The 23,718-nt window shown below is 35.2% G+C and overlaps 1 long non-coding RNA gene across 1 annotated transcript in view; it reads left to right on the top strand.

Annotated features, from left to right (window-relative positions):
* Positions 1–23,718, top strand: part of LOC108368744 (uncharacterized) — a 36,862-nt gene that overhangs the window by 5,578 nt on the left and 7,566 nt on the right. Inside the window, exon 2 of the long non-coding RNA XR_001848416.1 lies at positions 5,314–5,362. This is a non-coding gene — a long non-coding RNA (uncharacterized LOC108368744). The remainder of the gene's footprint in view (positions 1–5,313; positions 5,363–23,718) is intronic.

Genomic DNA, 23,718 nt, shown 5'->3' with positions numbered 1-23,718 from the left:
AGTCCGTCAGTCTAGTTGACTGATCTCAGAACCACAGTTATTTCAAAAGAAAGTCCTATTTTAGACTCATATTATCTGAGCACTCAAAAAGTGTTTAAATGGATTCAATTAACTGGGGACTTATTGTAAATTTATATAAAATTTTTCCAACCCGGCACCTGCCACTTTTCAGCTGACATGTGTGTGGTGTGGCTACCCAAGCGAGAGCGCATTCACTGTCGAGCACTTGAAGTGGCTACATAATTTGCTATTGCGGCAATTTTAACTGACAACTGCTTGTAGAGCAATAAACTGAATCGAAGTCCGAAGTCTGGGGCAGCGGCGACAACCAATTTTTAAACGATGAGAGACAGCTTAAAATTGTATAAACATTGCAATGAAATTTTCATTGAAGCAAAGAGTAAATTGTAATCTTTTACCAAAAAATTAATGGCAAACAATAAAAGTGGACAATTGGACAATCGACCGTTTGTTTATTGCTGTTGATTCAAAAACCTCAAAGCAAAGCAATTTGTATGTGTTGCGCTTACTTTTTATTGCCATGCAAGTGAAAAGCTTAGCACTGCCAATTATCTTTGATTTTTCTTCACTATTTATTATTTCAATAAATTTCGGTTCACATGCATATTTACATACATATGCCCATACTACACAAATATTTAGCGTACATGAATTTTTTCTAAAGCTTGCATACTTACATACATGCATACATTACCCGCGTGTATAAATCTTTCGCATTGTATGCCTCTGCATGGCAAAATCAATTGAGTGAAAGTAAGTTGGCTATTTTTTTTTTTTTTAATGAACTGTCCTCATCATTGACGTTGTCGTCATCATTCATTGCCCAGATTATTTATTGTTATCATTAAATTGGCCACATGAAAATATGTACTCATATACGTATGTATGTACATACGTACTAGGGATGTTGCGAATCTGGATGCGGATGTCTAACAGCTGGCATCCGCGGATGCGAATGCGAATGCGGATTTCAAGTATATTTAAGAAACAACTAGGTAAGTATATTAAGTTATTTAGGTAAATAAAAAAAATGGAAAAGTTAGTAATTTTTAGTAATATTTATTTTATTTAGTACTTGAATTTAAAAACTGGAACATTATATTTAATAAAAAGTAAGGAAAATGTCGGACGTATCCTCCTGACTTTCATTGTGATGTGTCAGGTTTTTCTAAAGTTTTTTAAAAAGAATTATTCATTCTCATTCGTTTGGCTATTTCAGAATTTGGGGAACCTGTAACGTTATCAGCGTTTTTCGATTTTAGTTTTTGTAATTCTTTTTTAATACTTTCTTCTGCGACTGCTTCGAAAAATGTGTGCTAATAGCGAGCTAAATAGGTGGATATGGAAAATAAGTTATTTTTTTCCAGGAATGAAAATTTTGAACAAAATTCTGTTTTCAAAGTCGTGGCTGTCAGCCGAATCGGATTATTATTATTTTTTTTAAAGCACCCCGTTTTATTATAAACATTTGAATTATTGGAATCACGGGTGATGTGGGTCTCAGATAGTAACGTAATTCTTACCTAATTAAAGGTCAGACCCATAGCTTTTTAATTAGTTGAGCCTCGATTCTCTTTAAATCCAGATGTTGGCCATTTCTTCTGTAAGTCCCTTTGAAAGAGCTTATTCTTTGATTTTAAATAGCAAAGAAGGGAGACATAGGGGGACAGTTTTACCACAGAACTGCACTTACACAACATTCGCGTTCGCAAAAGCTCCGCATTGATTATTGCGAATGCGAAAGCTCTGCGGTTGCGAATGCGAATGCGAATATTCGCAGCAACCCTGATACATACATACATACATATGTACATACATATTTAAGTTTCATAGCAATCAATTGAAGGCCTTTACACTTATGCTCGCTGCTGAACGCACAAAACTCCCAACGACAACCACGCCCTGTGCCGCTGCGGCCGCTGCCATTCCACCCCTTCCGTTGATGGCCATCAAATTGCAATAAATCAACGCAGTTCAACTGCGGCTCGAGTCGAGTCGACGATCTCCTCGAATGCGCTGGAGTGTCACTCAAGTGTCAATTTACTTGTGATTGTGGTCCCTACTGATGCTGTTGTTGTTGTTGTTGTGAAAGTGAACGTAGTGTGCTGGGCTGTTGCGGGTATTCCCCTGGAGTTTTATAGCATTAATGTTATTACTTTTGCTATGTGACTCATCGCTTAATCTTTAATCATGTATGGCATATACATAAATGTGAAGCCTTCTCGAGCTATAAAAATGCGCTCAAGGATAATTTAAAAGCAACAAATATATATTTTTGAACAACGCTATCAAATTTCCATCCCGTGGGGAGCTCTAACATACAGATGTAGGCATGTCTATAAATGAGTAAATGTTTGCTTAATAAACCAAGCAAAATACAATAAACAGCAAAAAAGCCTATAAATTTAAGTCTTAAACGCGATAAATTTATTTATAGAATCAATTGGGAATTATACTCAGAATGTATCTCCTTTGCGGTGGAATTTAGGAAAAACTTAAGGAAAAAGGGCTACAAACAAGGAACTGATGAATTCTGCAAAAAATTTGTTCTTCACTGACGTGTTTACAATCGGCATTCGAGTTGTTTGTTTAGTTGAAGTAGCGAGTGCAGCGAGAAGCAGCAGAATGGGTTCCCAGGTGCCCCCTGTAAATGGCAGTTAGTCGAGATAAATCCGTCAATAACCTCCTCTGCCACTGAGACATACATACAGAGCTGACCCGTTAGGACAACTCAGATCAGTGCAACGACATGCCAATCAGCTAGAGTTACAAGTCTCTTCATTGTTTTAGTATGCCGGAGGAGATGCTTATAGAGCCAAGTGCCTGGCTATACGAGAAAACAACAATGCTGGTCCCTGCTAGCTTCGAGACTAAACTTATTTCGATTTGATGGTCAACGCAAAAAATTCCCCCACCACTACACCGCAATCCATTTTTGAGCCGTCCGTAAAAATAGATAATATGAAGCGTTCATTAAAAGCAGCCTCATTCCACTCCTTTTTTTTTTAAAGGAAACTTGTGCAGAAGTTTTTCGTTAAGAGAAGCAAAGGGCAGATGCAGTCAGATTTTTTACGAATTATTGGGTACAAATGCTTCAGACTTGAAAGTATTCAATGCCTTCCTTATCCGCTGGTGGTACTCGTAGCAGTGCAAGATGAAGGTCTCTACGTAGGCCAGAGCATAGGAGAGCGTCTTAGCTACACTCGGTATTTCTTATAACCGTCAGGTTGCGCCAAGTTCCGTCTAGTTGGAACTATTCAATAATCATATATCAATGATAAATTTTTAATGAAGGTTTATACAGTATAAAAAATAATTTTAAGTCCAAATCTAGAACTTGCTGGGAGTCGTAAAAACTCAATCTAATTTTGCGAGGCAAATAATGGTTTGAAAGCTTCCGAGTACATATTGGATAATTACAAAAATTAATTGCAATCAAGGCGAACTCCAATGGATCAAGGCAATGCCTATGCAATCAGCTACAATATAAATAACGCCAAAATCATTAAATAAGCCAACAATAATAACAAAAAAAAACAACCAAAGCAATAATTTTTGGGCATTATTTGCTTTCAAATAGCAACAATTAATCACAAACGCTCGCCATCGCGGCGCAGGTGCAACACGCTGAAACCACTTGACCACTTGAATTAAAGGCAGCAATTGAAAAAGATGTAAAAAACAACAAAACACAACACACACAAAGTGTAATCATTGAAAATCACGAACAGCACAATGGATAGTGAAAGCAACAAAAACAAGTTAGGTCGATCGACAATGAAAATCGGCCATAGATAGCTCTCCTCTTGAAATGAGTTGCAACGTCGTCGCGTCCGTCGCCACAAAATACATAATACAACAAAACCGATTTACTCAAAATTTTGTTATTATTTTTGCTTTCGTTACGCCTGAATGTGCATTAGCGCTATGAATGAAGCATCGAATGGTGGCGGCTGGTGGGGGGGGTGCCCAAGTGCGCTTCGGTTGATCGGGTGGGGCCTGCCTCAATGGCAGTGGCAATGGTTAGCTGGCAGGCAGTGTATTTGATGACGCCTTGTGTGGCATTCGCTTGCTGGGTCGCCGAAGTGGGGCACAATTTTTATTGCACTAACAAACGAAAAAAAGAGAGAAAAGAAAATGCTTTCCTTCATTCACTACTTTTGTTTCTGAATGTAATGAGTACCCTATGATTTGTTCATAAAACACGTTTTGGTAATTGACCGCAACTTATTTTTATTTTTTTGAGTTTGTATTTTTGCTGCAAATACCCCGATTAAAACTGCAGAACTGTAGTGGACTATAACTTTGTGAAAGGTGTGGCAAAGGCAAAATAACAAATGCGCTTGTGAAATGTGTGGGGAATTTTCAAATGCACTCAGCATTTGCTCGTTTGATGTTTAATTCGTGCTGATTTAAACTTTTACAGCGAAATTTGCAGTAATGGCATTTCTCTCGAATTTAAAGCTAAAGTGTGTGAAGCCCTTTTATAGACAATTTTACAAATTTCCAGAAATGCTATTAAAATTATTTAAACATCGAAGTATAAAACGCTGTGCTGGTAGTTCGATGCCTTAGAAGTAGATCCCTAATACATAACCAATCCTATATATCCCTTTGTTATTCGACACGTGGAATGTGAACCCGAGGTCCGTTAGCCTCCATCACGCCAGGTTCAAGGGTCAGTTGAAGGTCAAGTAGGGAACATACATATTTCTAAATTCTACTTAGATTTTTGATGACGTTTTTGGGGCTATTAGTTAAACTTTTAATGACGGTTTGCTTATACGAAATTATAGCAAAACCAGATTTGAATTGTTCAGCAACTGGACAGCCTCCTCTATTGATATGTAGCTTCATAGCAAAAGTAGTTTGAAATACGCTACAATGGTTGGACAGTTGCATGCAGAGCTTTAGGGACAAACCTTGTGAGCATGCAGCAATTCCTCATCCAAGATTTTAATCTTGCTCCGTCGATTTGTATATAAATATTTGGTAGAGGGTGAGTACGATTTCAGGACTAAATCTGACATTGACAACAACAGTTTATAAGGCGAACTTAGCACAGCGCGTAGGCAACTGGCCGACCGATAATAAAATGATAAAGACCTAGACGTTTTTAGTTATAACGATAGCGATATCGATAAACACATATATCAGCAAATATCCGGATAACATAATCAGTAATATTAATAAACAAATATATGCTAAGAATACTTATTTAATTTTCAAAAATATCTGCCTATCACAACGACGACTTTTAAGTTTTCTAAAAAATCATTATTTTGCTTGCAGATTATCCTGTCCATATCAATAAGGCATTGTTGATTCATTACATTTAAAAGTAAGTGTACACAGCTTATTTACAATTAAATCGAAAAAGATGTCACTGCAACTCGAACGGATTTGAGTTGCAGGGGGAGGATAATATTTAAACCCCATTAAGTACCCGTAAGTATATTTTCATGTATCGGTTTTGGGAACTTAATTGTATTTGTTTCTTCAATATTTATTTTATTTTTGTTTGCAACTTTTTTTGCAACAAAAAACTTAAAAATATAATTATTAAACTTTGTGCGAAACCCAGGAAAATTTAATATTTCAATAAGATAATAGAAATTTTTGAGTATGCAGTTTTCTCTCCCATTAAATTTTGGTAAATAAATAAAGTGCAAGTTTGAAGTCGCCGTAGATTTTTGGCAATTTGGCAATCTGATTAAAAAGTTGAAGATCTGTATGAAATTTATTGAATTTCCCTGAATTTATTGAATTTACGTTTTTTGTTGTAGCATTAACCATACTGCATAGTTAAAAATGAGAAGAAAAAATTGTAATAAATTGTTGCATATACATACTATTGTGAAAAATTCTCTGTGCCAATACTTTTGGCCGTGAGTGTATATGAACATATGTTGTACGTAGTACATAAAATAAATTAAGAATAAATATCGCCGCGGCGATGTATGTAAATATCAACAGGCACTCGCTTTCTGCTACGCTTATCCATCAACCAAAAGTTGAAGTGAACAAAGAAAATTTCACCCAAAAAGCATAAAAAGCTCAATAAAAATGCCAACTTATTCAAAATAAGCAGTTCGCCTTCCAATTTGTTGTTGGCGCATTTAGCTTTACATATTAAATGCATATGCACCACCACCTTCTTACCAGCTCACCACGCCCGCTTGTTTTCGTGTGTTGTTAAATATTCAATGCAGTCAAACGAATTTATGGTAATTACAATTAAGTGTAAAAAATTTCAATGACCAACAGATCGCAAACAGACATGCCATCAACACAAAAAAAAAAAAATACCCAAATTCGTATGGATGACGCGTGGGGCACGTTTTTTGCGTGTACTTACAAAAATTTATGCACATACAAACATACATAGATGTATGTATTTCCATGTAACAAATGAGGTCCCCAAATAAAGCTAACATTTCTCACGACTAATGACTAACGAGTATGTTGCACGCCACTCACATTGCATACGAAATTCAGTTTTGTCTGACAGCCTACTTGCGTGGTGGACAGCGCAACAACAAATCGGCGCTGTTTGTCAGTGTTCAACTCGTTGGCATTTGCTGTTGATAGATAGTAAAAGTTATTGACGACAAAGTTGTCGTTCATATTTTCTTTCTTTTACATTTCTTCCATTTGTTGGAGAACTTTCATTTTGTGCTGACAAGTTTCAGTTGAGCATTAATTTTTCAACGCCCAGATGTCGACTTATGTGGTAGACATTTATACATACATACATGTGTACAGTGACTCAAGCAAGTGTTCACGTGTAATTTTTTTTTTTTTTAAATATTCGCAATGTTTTTTTAGTTAATAATTTTTTTTATTTATAAATCAAAGTTTCAAACTTTACAAAACATTTATGAAAATTCAACCAATTAGCATTAATATTTTAAGCTTTATATTCTGAATTGTATGCAGTTTAATAGCCCATACCATTTTAGTCTTTTACTTTTTCGTGACTTCTTCTGCGGGTTTTTTACAATTTACAAAAACTGGCCTTGATTTTTTGATATGAAAAAAGTGCAAAAATCTGTGAGCAACCCAATTTTTAAATGCGATTTTTTGGCCGCTTGAAGCTTGCACCAAAATTGTATAGACTTTAAAACTGCATACGCAGAAATGTTGTACTATACAGATTAAGATTTAAAAGCTCGAAATTTTGATGAAAATTAGTTGAATTTTCTAAATTTTTTTACAAAGTTTGAAAATTGTATTTACATGGTGTTGGCTAAAATTTGGACAATATTTTTTATAGAAAAATAACAAAATAAAAATGTATCTTGAAGAATTTTGTAAATGTTTAAAAAAAAAAAGTCAACACGTGAACACTTGAGGCACTGTACATACATAAACGCTGAAATGTATTCGTATTTAAATCTATGCATTTGTAATTAAGCAGCTACTTGGAGGAGAAATTTTATTTTAAATTTGTATGCAACTGGGAGTAGAGGTCTGAAATTACCTTCAATAAAAAATCTGGAATAGGTCGTTACATTGAATCAGAGAAAAGGTTGAAGAATTAACATACGTACATATGTGCGTATGTATACTAGGTTGTACCAGAAAACAAAAATTCGCCGACACCTCTCTGTCTTTTTTGGTAATTTTACATGTTTTTTCATATCTTCGGCATTTATAATCGGATTTTAAAGGATGATATATCGGTGTTCTTGCCTAGGAAAGACAAGATTTTTGTGCGAAATTTTATTTGCCTCAAGTATCCCGTTCTAGTACTTACGCATCAGATCTTGGTTCCTACCACCCTAAAGTACCACCCTAATATCAGTAAATTAAATCATTAAACTTTTGCCAAAGAAATGTTTCGATTCCAATGCAATCTCGAAATTTTTTTTTAGAAATCCGGTGGAAAATTGCTCCATTCTTCTTCTACGTTCAATTGAAGAAAATCCTCCAGATGCAGTTTGTTTTACAATATTTATTCATGTGCCACTATTGTTTATTATTGAAAGTGGTATTATTGATGTTCGGCTGCTCCAACTGTTTGTTGTTCCGGTTGTTATGTTTGTCTGTATCGATGAATGGTCATTGCACAGTGTATGTAGTCATAAAGTGATGCACGTACATACATACCTTACATTCACTTATGCAAAACATTTCCATACATGCATATGTATCGGCAAGAAAGTATAAGAAAGAACCTTAGCGAATCAGTCACTACAAATTTTTTTTTTTTTTTACTTTTTATTGTCCCTGCGTACATATATTTTTTTTTTTTTTTAGCTTGAAATCAGTGACGTGAAAAATGAATTAATGTGGCAATGGATATAAATATGTATACATATGTATGTATACATTATGTCCAGTACGGCATAGCTCAACCAATTACCTCAGAAAAAGTAATTAATTTCTGATTATTTAGCAACTAACTTCAAATTGATGAAGCAGCCTCCTTGAGAGAAACCAAATGCTTAAATTTTTGATAATTCAATATTAGTTGAAAAATCATCTAAGTTTGGACAATTAGCTATTTCAGCATTTAATACCAAGTAATTTTAAATTGGTTGAAAAGACATCTGCAAAGGAAACATACGGACTTTGAAGTGCTTTAAGCCAAATGCATTTTAAACTAGTTGAAATCAAATGCAGAGTCGGATAATTGATTGCTCCCTAGGACATCGCTGTGTGTTTTACAGTGAACAGTTCGTGCCAAGGAAGAAAGTCAGATCTTCTTTCCGTACTGGGTGGTCACATGCACAAATACCTACATATATACCGATATACATATGCACATATACCCATCGCATATACTATCTTTGTGTGTTTTCTTTTATTCTTCGTCGCATGTACCACAACCGCCTGTTGTTATGTATGTATGTAGGTACGCATTCGGTTTAGTTTTGATTGCTGATTGATTTGTTGCCTATATTTTTTGCGCTCAATTCAATTTACGATGCATCACTCGCATCGTTACACAAATAAATATTCGAATTTCCCAAAAAATCGTGCAATCGCTTGCTACATTCAATATTGCGTCCGTTTGTAGGCTGTTTCGATATCAAATGTTCATACATATGTACATATATACATACATACATACATATATATGTATGAGCGCAAACATATGTGCGCGCGTTGCAGCGGAAACTTTCACTGATTCTACCCGCAGGCAAATTTGCATTTGTTATAACAACCGCAATAAACGTCCTACCGCCAACCACCTCCAGCCATCCGCCCGCTGCCCTACTCTTTACTTACCACAACATGCTGCAGCCAGATGCAGCAGCTCAGCCGCCTCAGCAACATCAACAGCCATCTAAAATGGAAAGTCTCTAGCTCTTTTGCCAAATTTGTAGTGGAATTTTGGCTTTGCAATTGATTGATTTTGACGGCCGAAATATTTTGTGTTAACAAGCTCATGTTGGCATTTTGGCATTTTATATAAATGCTCTTTCATACATAAAATGTTTGGAGGTACATACATATCGATGGCTGAGTGGGGAAGATCGACCTATCTCGCAGCCAGTTCGAAAACGCCTTATCTCAGAAAATTTTTCAACAACGTCCTACTTCAGATTTTTTTTTGAAGCACGCCCTATTTCAAAATTTTATTGACAAGGGGGTTTAGGTTCAAAAACGCCCTATCTCAAACGAAAATACATTGAAAATAAGCTTAGATAGGGCATTTTTTAATCAGCAGCTGAGATACCAAAATTCCGAGATAGAGCGCTTTTCAATCAAATTCTGAAGTAGGGCGTTTTCGAACTGGCTGCCGAGATAGGCCGATCTTCCACACAGCCATCGATATGTAGATATATACATATGCATTAAAACCGATATGAGTGCAAACCCTGATGCAGAATGAGCTGGTAAACAAGCGAATATGTACAAGAATTTGTGGATTGTGTGCGGTCTGATTGAGTTTAGATGATTGATTGCAAGCAAGGAATATTTCCTTGACATCGTCCATCCCTGAAAGCTTTCTTACACGATATGTATTTTCATATGTAAATGCTACTTTTTATTATAATATAATATATTTTGAAAATGCTGGACAATTTTTCAAAAAATTTACCTACATACCTTTCTTTGATTTTCTTCCATAAAAAGTAATGTTTGACAAAATTTTTATATGAAATGCGCAGCACCGTCAACAAAAAAAAATTGTTGAATTCTTTTTTTTTAATTTTCAAAAAATTTTAAAATCGGATTTACACGTATTTAGAGTATGCTTCATTTTTATTAAGGATTAAACTTTATTTGGAAAACGTGTTTTTAGAACTTTTTTCAATTATTCGTCAATATCTCATGAAACGACCTACAGTTCGAAAGGTACTGATGTGCCTTTTGCAAAAATATATAACTTGTGCAGATTGTGCTCCATAACATCTACATTTCTCATCGGATTTTCATTTACTTAAAAGTAATCAATTTTAAAAAATGATTGAAGCTGAAATTTTTTCGATTTTGTTCGCTAGCAACACTAGTAATTTGCATTGAAATCGGTAAAGTTATATTTTATTAAAAAAGAGGTCTGTAGGTCGCTTATATTGATTGGATGATTTTTTCATGAGATATTGACGAACAGCTCATTTTTTTTCATTTTTTTTTTCTTACGCGATTACCACAAAATTTTTGAAAACAGTGCTATTGATATTGTTCATGCTGGTCTTCATTTTCTCGTCTTCTATTGTCCTTTATGTGTTCTAAGCGCACCAAATTTTTTTTGTCAACCAAAGAAACCCATATGTATTTCATAACTGCCCTTCTCTGCTATGCGGCTGATGAAAATTAAAGTTTAATAATACCAAAAAATGAATCGAAACTAAATTATTCGGAGAAAAGAATAAATCCTTTTTATCAGAATACTATGAAAAGTTCTGAAAGCGATTATTCTTAATGAGTTCGTACACAATTTTATAAATTTATGATTAACCAGTCTCTACAAAACTTGATGCAAATATCGCAGAAAATTTTTCCTGTTTTTAAAGAATATCCTTCCCATGACTACAGTGAAACTTCGTTTTCGTACTACCCGTTTTTTTCACGATATTTAATGTATGAGTAGTTTTCTGCTATTTTAATCTTAGTCTTAATCTTAATACTAATCGTAATCTAAACTTAATCATAGTCTTAATCTTAGGTTTAGCCTTGATCTTAATATTAACCTTAATCTAAACTTAATCTTAACCTTAACTTAATCTTAACCTTAACTTAATCTTAACCTTAACTTAATCTTAATCTTCACGCTAACTTAATATCTATCTGAATCCCGAGCCCAATCTCAACCTTGGCCTAACCTCTATCTGAATCTAAATCGAAATCTTAAAATTAATCTTAATCGTGTTCAACCACTCCCGTAATCCCAACTCTTCTTCTCGAGCTTTCTCGTTTCATTGGAGTTTGAAATTAGAGCCCAAAGATCGTATCGCTTTTTTTTCTAACTTTGTTAAATTTCCAAAGTAATTCATGCTATGCCATGTTAGCCGTTTCGCTTCTGTTCCAACTGACGCCAATCGAGAATGCCAAGCGAAGTCAACTCCTTCTTCGCTTGGTCTTTCCAATGCAGACGAGGCCTTCTTCTTCCTCTGCTGCCATCAGCTGTTTACCTTATCCTTATAGAGCTAGATAGTTGGCTGTCATTGCTCCAAGGGCCATATCGTCAGGTGTTACCATTGGCCATGCCTGCGCCATATACCAGCACGGGCATGTTGAGTAACTCATAGAGTGTGATCTTTGTACGAGGAGAGAGAACTTTATTTCTCAGTTGTCTACTCAGTCCATAATACGACTTGTGTGGCAAGGGTGATTCATTATGATATTGAATTTTTAAATTATAAGTTCAATAAAACAAAACTTTTATTGTTGCCAATAAATTATAAAGTTATAATTAAAATAAAAGTCATGTTTATTAATATTCTAATCAAATTTCATTGCATAATAAAATAAATGAAACAAAGTTTGAAATGTTAATTAGCAGAGCAACAGCGATTTCAGCNGGCTAATGGCCTGCAAATGTGCAACAAATGTGGCAAATCAATATACATTTGCATGTACATATCTACATATGTATGTAAATAGTGTGTGTTACTTACATGTGTAAACTTTTGAAAAGTGTTAACCAACTACAGCGCACACAACCAATTCGAAATAATTAGAGCACGAAATTTGCTAAACACGTGACAAGTTGAAGTTTGTTTGTATTTAGTTGCATGGCGAAAAATACCAAACTAACAAATGCACGCTTCCAAAATAATGAACCGCTATGAATGTATGTATGTATGTAGGTGTGGTGTAGAGTTTTCCCATTTGCAAAAAGCACTCATCGGCACATATGTAAATATAGGCTGGTTTATTATGAAATTAATTAAAAACATGGAAATTATGTACATTTTCAGAGCGAATTAATGTTGTAATATCCGTTAACCTCGACGAACCTGCCGTTTTATGAAAGGTGTATGAATATTTAAATACCTATGCAGCGTGGAGTTGACGATTTTTTTATTTTTTATTTTTTTGAAGATAAGATATGCGAATCATTTTTTTAATAATTGGTGTCCGAAATGTCGGATGACACAAATTTTAAAGGCATTACAATGCTTTGTAATCATTGCTCGTAATTCGGCTATTCTACTCGCAATAAACGCTTATATTAAAATATGGCATACCATGGTGGAGTCCAGAACTATTTAAGCTCCCTAGCGCATTTCTATGAAGGCAATGCAATTACTCCTGATGCATTCTGGTTGAGGTGCATGTATGTAGTATATGTATGTATATGTCATACTCTCAGTACATACATATGTACATGCACGTGTCATGTGTAAATTGGAAACCAATCAACAAAACAAATCTGTGCTGATAAATGCATTTCAATTTATTACACATTTGCACTCTATATTTATTTGTAATTGATTTTGTTGTTGCTCGAGCTTTGTGTACATACACTCTACATTATGTATTTGCACTGTTATGCACATTTTAAAATTCAGTGCATATTTGCAGGCTATTGTGGTCATTTATTTGATTTGACCTTTATGATACGGGTATTACAAGTGTAATTTAATGTATTTGTGCGCCCACTGCAGATTACATGTGCATATTAAATTTGGCATCTAACGAACACAAAATGCATAAACTATATACATTGTATGCACATGAGGGTTGTCCATAAAAAAATTAAAGTCGAAAAAATACCCCAATTTTTTATTTTGAAATAAAAAATATTTAGAGGTCGCTCAAAGCGCTCAAAATTTTCCATGTATTTTACATGAAAAAGAACCAGGGCTTCGTAGCGGAGCGGAGCTAAGGTGCAAAGGACTTTAGCTGGAGCAAAGGGCTAAAAAAATCCATTTGCTCGCGTAGCCCGTTAAAGAAAAATGTTCAATATTTTGTTGGTATCTTTCTAGTCTAGTAACGATTTATTTTGAAATATTTTTACTGTGGGTTTTCTACAAAAATAAAAATAATAATTAAAAAAAAAAAAATCAGTTAATAAATGTAACTAAATTATCATTTTTTTGTTACTGAAAACAACCGTGTTAATAAATTTCCCTACTTAATTAACTTGGCAATTTTTTAAATTTTCTTTTGGATGCAGAAGTGCCCCTAGAGCATCTAGGTGCATTTCTTCATCAAAAAGGAAATTTTCAAAAAAATTTCGCATACAAATTTTTTTTGGCGGTTAGGGCTCGATATGTAAATAAATAAGCCCTGAAAAAAACCCCTCGTACAAATGGTATAGAATACTTGAAAACCATTATTTTTCGATCAGAAAACTCTGGTTCTTTCAGCAGACTTCCAATAATAATACGCAATTACTTGCTTAATAATTTTTAATAACGATTTTTTATTGGTCCCCAAATTGTATTTTTTAGGGGTTTTTAACGTAACCTAGAAAATATAGTTCCAATTAAAAAATGGTCAAGTAAGCAATTGGATGTTATTATTGGGAATCTCCTTAATAGAAACAGGGCTTTTCAATCGAAAAATATTGATGTTCAAGTTCATTCTATATCATTTCTAGGAAAATTTGTTATTTTTTCATATAAAATACATGGAAAACTTTGAGCGATTTGAGCGACCTCTAAATGTTTTTTGATAAAAAAAAAAAAATTAACTCCGACTTTACTTTTTCACATGCATTTTTTGATCACCCTAATGTACATATGTACATGAACTGTACAACTGTACATATAAATACTTAAGTATTGCACGATTAATTTATAGATTACAACATTTGCAAATTCCCAATATCTATAAATATAAAGCTGTTATTTTAATGTAAATCTTATTTGTGCAAGTGATTATTGCGAGCGCATTGTTCTAAAGCAAGTAATTGGTTAAATCTGATAAACAAGTAAACACTCTCTCGGTTTCAGTAATAATTCGGTAAAAAGGCCAGATTAGAGGTGCCATAGCCGTAACATTGCCAAACACTTCAGAACTGTTCATGGCTATGGCGAAAAACCAAAACCCAATAGATACCTACGGTCCTCACTCACACGTATGTATGTGTACATGTATGTATATCTATCTTTTCGTGCTCATCACTTTTACCATCTGTAAATTGTTAGTTGTTCGCATTCGTTACCACTTATTACACATTAAGTACAGTACAAATTTTCCTGCTGCCTTACAATTTAAGCATTCCTAATGCCACAACATGCCATCAACATTTTCACGCAATAAAAAAGCAATCACTCTTCCTCCTAATACCCATAATAGGCGGTGGGTGGTGGTCTTAGCGGTGAGAATGAATTGCGCCGACAATTTTTCGCTAGCAACAAAGCAGCCCGTAAATTTTTCTCACCAAACAATTTCGAATGAAAATGCACATTTCCGAAAAATTTAGTGCATTCGCGCGGCAAAGTGCAAGCGTGGCAACAATTTGTGGCAAGTGCATACACAGGCGCCGAGAGAGAGCTGTGCGATGAATGACACAGCGTGGCAAATTGACTGCGGCACTTAACATTTCTTCGCCCAACTAACTGCATATTATGAGTGGGGATCGCTTGCCCCCTTTTCGGTGTTCTCTGGCTCTGTACGTGTTGGCATCTTCATTTTCACATTTTCACATTTGGCACACAAATACTGCAAGAGTTGCGACCGACCGACCACATGTTTTCCTGGCAGTCGAGTGCAACAGCTGCCTTGCGGTGATTATAAGATTTCCCAATGCTGTCACGGCTTTGATGAGGTCTGTACTTGCAACTGCATTTATTGCGCACTTTTTTTTGCTGTTGCTTTTATCGCATTAGCGTAATTTTTCGAAATCTCTTTTTCACCAGCCATTTATCTTCCATTCGATTTGGTGAGTCGCTGACACTTCCGCTGCTGCCGCACTGCCGCCAACGGCAAGTGATCAAGTCAAATGAGGCAGTGATGTGATGTTTATGCGATTGATTTGACGCGGCTTGTCGCGGCTTATGCTGATGGCACGGCACGTTGATTTCCTACATATCTGTGTGTCATTTCCCATATTCTTTTCTGTTTGGCGCTTTGTAACGATTTCTCATTTATTTGTGGTTTCGCTTTTTTTATGTCGTGGAAAAGTTATGCGCGTCTAGTTACTGATCATCTGATGTGCATATCTACGTACATACATATGTATGTATTTACTTGTGTTTATTTATTTATATGTATTGGCGGTATGCGATATTTGTGGCAACTGTGCTGCTGTTCGATTTGTTGTCGCTACATGACAGCAGCTATCATTCGGAAATCAGGCAGTGGGACAGACAGTTGAAGAGATCATTATGCACATTAAGCACATCAACGAAAGTGGGTCAAAAGGTGACTTTACCATTTGTCGTTGGCTCTCCATCTCGGTGTTGATCGTCTCCAATTGTTGCATACATTGTTGCTATTCAGCTGTTAAGCTTTTCTTTAAGCAATTTTTATTGTTTTATATTCTTTGTGCTACTTCATTGTTGCATTGTAATTGCGAAAATTTTCGCTGATGATTTCCCAGCCTAAAATTCTCCTATTCTTCCTCGATTTATTGATTAGCTGTTTAATTTAAGAGCGATTGAAAATTTTTTGATTTTGAACACTTCCAGGCGGAAAAATTAGAAAAAAGTGCCCTTCTGCCAGACTTTTTTTCGAATATTTTGAAGCGATTGGCCTTCCTTGTTCGATTCTTTAAGACTATTTATTTTGTATGGAAAGGCCAGAGTTTCAAGGTCTTTTTATTCAGGAAAATGTATATTAAATATACATATATAGCTTCCAAAGAGAAATTCTTATTGAAGACAGTCTTGCAAGCATTTTTCCGACTGGGTGGTTGGTGATTTCTAGTATTGGACACCTTAAAGACCTTTACACTTTTGTTTTTGAAGTAGCCTTTCTTTAGCCAAGTTATAGTTTGTGCATTCTTTTTTCACTCCTGTTCTGCATAAAAACTTTCGATTCTGGAATACCCTAGCGTTAGCTAAATTGCGCTAGATGCAAAACCGACTGCATTCGACCTAAGTAATGATTTAAAAAATTAATAATTAAAGTACTCAAAATATTTTTGGACTTCTAATACTGGCGACCTACTTGACCACCGACTTGATTAGATCGTAGTATACTACTTCGAGAGTCTTGCGAAGTCCCTTCGTTGAATAAAATTTAGGTCATCTGCTTATAGGTAAATACATAGGTACGGTGGTATAAGGTGGCAAAGTCTGCGCTTAATAAAGGCTTCACATAGGCGTATAATGCGCTCTGCTGTGTTCCGTTATTTGTAACATAAACTTCGCTGAACAGAACAGTTTGAAAATTGCTTCCTTACGTTTAAATGGTCGATGTGGTAAGAAGGCCTGTAATAATTAGTACCTTATGGCAGGTAAAGAGAAGGAATGCTTTATTCCCTTTGGTGATATCCGGAATGAATATATGTACATATGTAATAATTTAATTTCACGGAGATTCATGCCAGACCGATGAAGGACCCTGACCCTATGAATTCCTGTGTTTCTTATTTTCTTCCGAGAATATCAGCCATTGCCTATATCTGCACTGCGTCCGGTGCTCTAAAGCGGCAAATCTGGTTCCTGTAATGAGTATGGAAAGGTGCTAGCAATTATGTGGACGTGATTGTTGGTCACCGACTTTCAAGGGCATGGATAGTTCTTGGCGTTTAATGACCCATGACTAATACTGACTCATTCCTGTTTTAGAGTGGTTATGGATTTAGTAATAATAGACCAAGGGAGTGTTATCGAAAACTGCCTCTAATTTCAGGAAGCAGCCGACTGCCACCTCTATGTCCTCTATGAATTTTCCTTGAAGGTAAACATATGTTTTGCAAAGTGTTTTATGTTAGAAAATGTTCTGTAATAGGTATACCTATCTGAATAACTCAATGAGAGGGGAGAACCAGTACGTTTGCATGTATGTGGCCAATGGTAATAAACTAGTACCACTTCTGCAGGGTTGTAAGCCATGCAGAGTCCACAAATAGCTCCGGAAGTATTGTCCAGAAGATGAATCGTACTAGGCCGAGCTTACTTTGAAGTGCCACCAAGTTATAACTTAAGAAATTCTAATTAAATGGCAGTTGAGAAGTTCATATGCAAAGATTTCATAAACTACATAAAGAAAATTTTTGCGTATGCAACAGTGCATGGCATGCATTTAGGCGCCCGGTTTTAGCGTTCGTTCTGTAATTCTTTCCATGATTTTTATTAAAAAATTACTTAACGCTGTTCGCTCTGTATAACTTTGGATAGTCTACTGGATCCCAACCATTTCACCCTTTTCGAATGTACTTGACCAACATTTTCTGCCTTGTAGCGCTATAAATCTCCACTCATAGTATGGTAGTTATTAGAAAGTACAGCAGGTTGGAGAGTTCTTTTTGATGAATACCTTTAAATATTCATTCATCTACCTTAGTTGTTCTCAAATGTGTGCAAGCAGATATAGCTGGTCCATTATATCCCAGTCTTATCGGATGCACCTGCCTTGAGATACCTGTTCTCACGGGCATCTATAAGAAATGTGCATGCATACCTTCCAATAAAAAAAAAGCCAATTGTACCACTTGTCTTGCACTTGTATTAAAGGTTCCAATTCTTTTTTCCGTTTGGTAATTTAATGTATATTTTTTTCCGAATGTGGTTAAGCGATGTCAATTTGACTCGTATATCAATTAAAACGTCAAAAGTTGCTAAAGTCTTAAATTTTTCTTTTTTTGTTACGTATTTCCATGACTTACTGCTTTGCTTTATTCGCTTGAACTTGAACTTGAAAACCGCTATCTATTACCATTACTTTTTGTTAAAACTGAGTATAAACAACCGCCTTCATAAACCGTAATAAATGCCTACAACCTCCACAACTGCTGTGTTGGAATCAACTTGCTGTACGCTGTTTAATTGCTGCTCCAAAAAACACACACCCAAGTGTATGTCAGAAGTGTGTTCATCATTATTCTATGCCTCTGTTTCGCTTTTGATGTAAGATACATACATACGTACATATAAGAAAATCGCTTATTTTGTAGTATTTGATTTTTTTGTTTAACTATTAGTTACTCTATTATGGGGGCTGCAAAGTATTATTATTATTTTTTTGTGCCCATAGCTCTGCTTCTGACTGACACACTCGCTGACTGGCTAAAGTTTCGTGTGGCACTGGTGCATGAACAATGTACATACATATATGTATGTATGTTTATACGTAGTACATATGTATGTACATAGATACATGTTGCTAGTTTTTTCACATTTTTTAGCAGGCACTTGCTTGTTGTTGCACTTGAAAATAAATTTAATTATGTAATTTAAGTTGCCGTGACGTGTGGTTTGGAAAAAAGTTAGTAGGTAATATAAAATAAATATTAGTTAATGCTTAATGAAAATACACACATATGTACATATTTATATGGAATACGAATATGCACTTAATTTTATTCCATCGTGCAATAATTACGCCATGGTGACAGAGTACGGCAGAGAATGAAGTGAACGAGTTGCACATTGTTGCATTGGAAAGGTTTATTGCAGATCTCTGAATTAGAAAACCGGTAATTTTGAAATGAAAAAAATGCTAATTTTCCTGTAATAATATAACTGAAAATTTTATAAATATTTTCAATTGGATTCCATCAATAAATGCTTCCATTAATTGACAGCTGTGCAGCTGATACACACAGAATATACTACCTTAGAAAATAGAATAAAAGTACTTACTTAATAATAAAATTTCCCTCTGTAAGATAATTTCAAAAGATTTAATTTTTAATGCAAACATTCAAAACTATTCGCTTATGAAAAGAAAAAGACTCTATAAAAAAGGAAGTGCTCGTTTCATAGTTCAGAAATTTTGTATTACTCCTCATATTTGCTTTAGCCTTAGTATTGGCATTCGTATTTGATTTCAAGTACGTCTGGGTATTCATCGTCGTATTCGTCTTCGATTTCATATTCGTCTTTCTATTAGTCTTGGTTTATATTCATATCCGTTATCCCATTCGTCTCCCCATTTGTCTTCGTAGTCGTCTTAGTACTCGAATTCTTCATCGTTTCTTTGTCTATCATAAGCTGTCTTCTAAGAGTTAAGTTAATAAAAAATATAGTCTCGTTTTTCGTTTCGCCGGTCTTTTACCATATTTTGGGTATGTTGAGTACCTGGCCCAGGGTGAGCTTACCAGGTCTAAAGACATACTGTCTTTCCATGCAGCGCTGACAGGTCATCCACCCTAGCTATTTTGTTGTTCTACAACCGGCATCATTGATATTGGCAGCTTCCGATTTTGCTCGATTTAATAAATTTTTTGCACCATAAAAGATTAAAAATAGTCATAAAAGTGCAATCCGGTTTAGTATCATCGATAAAAATAAAAATTAGTTTTACCAAAAAAGCAAATAATCCAAATTTGACGACTATTCTTGAACGCAAAAAGTTAAGATTTTTCTCATGATTGCTCACATAAGTAGGAGCAAACCAAATGAGTGAGCTGTTGGAGGATAACCTTGCCTTTATTTATTGGGACGAACAGGACTGCCCGGCGATGAAGTCTTCCGATTGTCATTCATATGGAAAATAACTTTAATTTGTATTTAATGTATACCAGTGCACATTTGAGCAAAAAGACGTAAGCGTAATTGTCATTTTAATAATTTCCCAACATAATTTCCTGCTACAATTTCCATGCAACTATTTGTCTTAGTGCAAATCAAAGCAATCTGAGAAGTGTGAGATGCATAAAAGTTTGCAACTTACACACATTCAAACATGTATGAACAAGCAAACTTTTCGAAATGCATACATACATATGTATGTATATGAATGTAAGTATACTTGGAAGCATTTATAAATTTGCAAGCACATGCATACGAACGAANGGGGGGGGGGGGGGGGGGATAAACAGCTGCCAAGACTGTCACTTTCAGAATGTTCAAAATGTTGGGGCGCAGGGGGTGTATTCATTAAAAATTCAAAATCAAATCTGCCATTTGCAAAAAGTTAACTGCAAAAACAACAAATGCAGTGACGGCTTTCAAATTGAGGTAAATAAATTTGGGCTGCTGACATTGTGGCTTAAGCAATGTGGACCACAACCAACGGGTGGGTTGGCAGAATATTTATTAACAACAAATATATGTCTATGTATTTGGATGTATTCATGTCTGTAAAAGCATTTAACGTATGTGAATTGGGCAAGTAGTTAGAAGGGAAAAAACTATTGCATACTTTGAGGCGGTTAAGTGCGGTGGTTTGCGTTGCTTATGCTGTGGTAGGAGTACATACATATGTATATGTGAATATGTATACACAGACTTGTGGGACATGCCTGCATGCCTAAAAATTTTTATGTAGCCACACACATACATACATACATGCATGTGTACATGTGAGTGGTTGCAATAGTGACATTTAAATGTAGGTACATATATGCTGATACGGTTTGCTGTATCGAGCCTTCGCCTGAAGCTTTTGCTGCAGCCAAGCGCAAATTATAGTGGCAAATTGGCATTGCAAGTGTAACCGCTCACACACAGCCATTCACACACATACATTCACGTACAAACTGATTTGTGCAACAGCGCAGACAGGCTTCAACTGTTCGAAGCTTCACATGAACTCAATGCGCCAACAATGTTGTGGGTTGAATGTCCTTTGGCGAAAGTGAGCAAACGCTCATACATACATACACACATATCTACAAACTATGTATGAGCATAAACAAGCCCATCTACACATCTTTTTTTGCCTCTGGCTGCGTACCCTTCTTATATTGCATATATACATACATACATAAGGGTGTGTGCCCTTCTGAGTGTAAATATATACATACATACATACATGCATGCATACCATTCTACGTTGTTTCGTGTGGCTTGTGCCGTTAATGTGCTCATATCCTGCTTCCAGGAAGCTGTTAATGCGGCGTAAACCTCAGCTAACACATTGAATTGAATGCGACTGTAGCAAAGAGCAGCGCAGCAGAGACAATGTGGGCAAAACAAACATTGTGCATTTGTAATGAGTGCAGTTACATACAAATAAATGCACACGAACAAACATGCTTGCAGAAAAAAAATATGCAATGCATGCTTTTGTATATGTTTGCATGTAGATATGTCTTCTTATCGCTCGGCTTTGCACTATAATGTCATATTAGATGCGTAATTAGATGGAATTGAGGCTTCCGTATGCATTTGCTGCGATGCTGACTTGCACCGAGTACGGCAAGACAAATTGATTAGGAAGAAGAAGAGTGTGCTTGTGTCACACTCTAATTGGCATGTAAGTATGTATGTATGTACATATACATGTAAGAGTAGGATGCAGATACTACATCAACTACTCGAATGCAAATAAATGTGTGTCATTTTAATTGGTTTGAATGAATTTTAAGTGCATTGCAATGTGGCAAAATGTGCTTTAATGAAGAAGTCAATGTACAAAGAATAAAGTGGAAACTTTAAAAATACCCAAGTGAATTGATTTTGGGAGAGTTGTGAAACAGAGCGAAATTTATTTATGAAACTATTTTTACTGCTGGAGACGTATAGAATTTGGAAAAGGCTTATCCAGATATGTTCAGGAGTAACCTTGCCTGCAATAACTCCATACATACATATGTACATACATGCACTCTGTTAAGCTTGGCGTTATGTGCCCCAGTTAGCGTTGTCCGCTGTGCATTACTGATTCTACACTTTATTGCATGCCTTTTAATCAAGAATATTTTTCTTTGTCGAGGCGTTTTGTAGCAGAACTCAATTAAAATTAAAATATATATTAAAATGCCTCTTATGACTTAGGATGAATTTTAATTGGTTAATTGAATGTTGATTGCTGATTGCAGATAAAAGAAAAATTTTGCAATTTATATTTTAACAATGACAAATATACCTTTTACTCTAAATTCCAATTAAAATCAATATTCAACAACAATTAAGCTACAGAAATGCTAAAAATTTCAACAAATGACGCCTTTGGGTGTGGCAATTCGTGTAAATCAAGTAAACAACGAGAAATGCTTGTAAGAAACAGTGAGTTGTATTTGTGCGGCAAGCCAACGTCAGAATTCAAGTGCAATCGAGCACGTGGTATGTGTGAAACTTAGGAGACAATACAAGGTATTGTTTATGAGACTCCCTGTTTGTATGAGTGTATATACAGTGGTGGGCACATAATTACGGACACTAATTCTTTAAAAGTTTTGATAATTTATTTTTAATTTGTTTCTTCTTTTTTTGACAAAAATATAGTTTATACCACAGCGAGAACCATGCAAATCAAACCTTGCGCAAGACTTATAAATAAAAAAAATTCGCCAAATTGCAAAATAGCCTCATGCGATTATCGATTATATTTGTGTTTTTTTGTGTGAAATATTTTATTTTTATCATTATTTTTTTTTTTAATCAAAATATGGGGAAATAAAAGTGAAACTAAAAAAAAAACAAGTAAGAGCAGCGCTGTCTTCGGGTATGCCGAAGGTTTCATACCTTTCATGAACATCTGCAAATTTTACTTTGACAGATTACTGCTTTTGAATACATCTGCATACATCGATAGAGGAGTTACATACTTATATAAAAAATCGCATCTAAACAATCAGAGGTATGGAAGATATACTTTATATGACACCAATCTAAGTGATTTTCACTGCTATGTGATCGGTATGTAAACCGGTAACACAATTTATTGGGTTTAGTTTCCTACATAAAGGAGATATATGGCAAAAACTGGTATCTGAACAATCAGTGCTATAGGAGATAAAGCTTATACAGCATAGATTTTGATGATTTTCTCAGTAGACTTTGTATTATTATTTATAAAATATCTTACGAAATTTATCGGTTTTAGCTGTTCAAATGAAGAAGTTTTACAGTAAAATCTCATATCTGAACAATCAGATGTATGGAAGGCATGCATGCACACAGAAATGTTGAAAAAATAACAACAAAACTGTCGCAGCAACGGATTTTACATATGGCAGCACATACATACATATGTACATACTTGAGAGTTGCCAGCCTGGCGTACGTGAAAGCTTTCCTGTTGGTTGCTATTATACATTTTGTTGTGGCTTTGTAGTTGTTATTATTTTTGCGTTTGCACGTAAGTTGCCCGATTTTGTGGTCATTGTCCATTGTCGGTTAAAGAATTTGTACGAAGGAATTCAATTCAACGGAAAATTAAGCTTTCACATATGTATGTATGTACAATCTCGTTTGAGTTGTCTGATTTTTAACCGACTTCCAAAAAAGG

Source organism: Rhagoletis zephyria, unplaced genomic scaffold (genome assembly GCF_001687245.7).
Source record: "Rhagoletis zephyria isolate East Lansing unplaced genomic scaffold, Rhagoletis_zephyria_1.1 Rzeph_scaffold_03293, whole genome shotgun sequence".
Lineage (NCBI taxonomy): Eukaryota > Metazoa > Arthropoda > Insecta > Diptera > Tephritidae > Rhagoletis > Rhagoletis zephyria.
The sequence above is the reverse complement of the archived record's forward strand: the minus strand, read 5'-3'. Positions and strand labels throughout refer to the sequence as shown.